This window comes from Danio rerio, chromosome 10 (genome assembly GCF_049306965.1).
Source record: "Danio rerio strain Tuebingen ecotype United States chromosome 10, GRCz12tu, whole genome shotgun sequence".
Classification (NCBI taxonomy): domain Eukaryota; kingdom Metazoa; phylum Chordata; class Actinopteri; order Cypriniformes; family Danionidae; genus Danio; species Danio rerio.
This window is the reverse complement of record NC_133185.1, coordinates 6,487,858-6,490,146: the sequence shown is the minus strand read 5'-3', so window position 1 is coordinate 6,490,146 and position 2,289 is coordinate 6,487,858.

The following is a 2,289-nucleotide window of genomic DNA, read 5'->3' as shown; positions in this document are numbered from 1 at the left end:
GAAGCGGTAATACAGACATACTATTTATACATTACAAGCGGACGATACCTGTGCAGGGCGAGCTTCAGTTTCTTGAGCGCTTTTCAGGCGGCCAATCAAAACACAGAAGCAGTTCTGAAGGTCCTCATTTTCCCGCCCTCCTCTGGTTCTCAACCAATCAGCGCTCAAAAAAGGAGGGTCAATGGACGAGGTGCGCAAAGTGGTTCAATGGTGTGAGTGAGTGACGGTGTATGGTGAGAGAAGAGCAGCCAATCACAGCGCGTGTCTGAGAGAGCAGCAGCCAATCAGAGCGCGCGAACGGCGTTACCATGACTACAAGAACACACACATCATATCGGAGGATCAGCTCATCTCTGCGCGCTGAACTTCTGTCAGCGCCTCATGTAAAGCACACAGTGTGTCTTACAGGCTTTCAAAGTAATATTTATAACCATTTACCAGCCTGCTGTAAGGGGTAATTCTTTTTTACTTAAAAAACAATACCGTTTTGCAGTTCGTTGCCACATTTTCTAATTAAATATGAGATTTAAATACTGAATTTAGGTGATATTTTAAGCACTATTTCTGTTAGTCCTCATAACTGCACTTTTGATATACCAAATATATTTCCTAATCATTTAGAATAAAAAATATGAATCAATACTTATAAAAAATTAATAAAAATTATATATATATATATATATATATATATATATATATATATATATATATATATATATATATATATATATATAATATAAAATAATAATAATATATATATTACATCATATATCATTAGAAAAAAAGGAATCTTTTCAAGTTTTAAATAAAAAACTGTAGCATATTGTCATTTATTAAAGACAGACAAACGGGCCAGCACATTCAACTTTACTCAGTTTCAATTAGGCTATTTGAAAATTAAAACGTAATAATAATAATAATAATAATAATAATAATAATAATAATAATAATAATAATAATAAAAATAATAATAATAAAAGAGCTTCATGATTTTTCTAGCCTCTCTTGTTAAAAAGTACATTTGATTGAATATTACATTATTAACCAAACAACAATAACCTTTAGTTTTCAAATGAATTTAATATGGTCCACTTTTAGGGCTTCACACTTACAGTTGAAGTCAGAATTATTAGCCCTCCTTCAAAATTTTTCCTAAATGATGTTTAACAGAGCAAGGAAGTTTTCACAGTATGTCTGATAATATTTTTTCTTCTGGAGAAAGCCTTTGTTTTATTTTAGCTGAAATAAAAGTAGTTTTTAATTTTTAAACACCATTTTAGGTCAATATTATTAACACCTTTAAGCTATTTTTTCGATAGTCTACACTCTTAAATAAAAATGGTACAATGTTGTCCTAAAGAATTACGAACCCTTGTCACTAGGGCAGTACCTTTTTATGGAACAGAATTGTACCTTAAGAGAAAGAAACTAATTTGTACCATTGCAGTTTGTACTTTTAAGGATGTGATTTGTACCATGGGAAACCAAAATATACCTTGGGTTTATAAAACCTGTAGATACAATATTGTACCTTCATCAAAGGCACAAATCTGATCCATGAAGATAACACTTCAGTGACGAGACACCTTTACCATAACACTGTCAAATTTGTTCCTTCAAGAGCTGATAGATCCAAAATGAGTCAATTTATTTTCAGTAAATATAAAACATCAAATTCATTTAATAAACACATTTATTAAACAATTTACAATAAAGAATAAAAATACTTTAACAGAAGTCAAAATATCTATTTTTATATTACAGAACATATTAAGTTGAGTATATTAAGTTTATTATATTGAGTATAAGTTTCTTTAAACATAAGCTTTTAAATGATGATTTATGTATTAATATGGAAATTATTAATAAAATAACTTTCCAGTCATATTTATTTTCATATTGTAATAAAGAAAGAGTTGTCAAACACTTTTGTATCTTCTTTCAATTGTACCATAAAAGGTGCAGAACAGTATCATAAGAGGTCTTTTCTGTACTATATAAGGTACAACGTTTACAAAGGTACAAAACTGTTCCTTAAGGAGCATTGTTTGCACCACCGTGTACCTTTTTTCTGAGTCTACAGAACAAACTATTATGTTTAGAAATGTATTGAAAAAAAATCTCCATTAAACGGAAATTGGGGGAAATTATAAACAGGGGGGCTAATAATTCTGACTTCAACTATATCAGTCATTTTTTGTTTCAAGAATAAGGTCCAAGATAATAGAAGAGAATAATAGTTACTTGTAAAATGTTTTCTCTATTCAAAACAATACAGTAGCGAAAGAA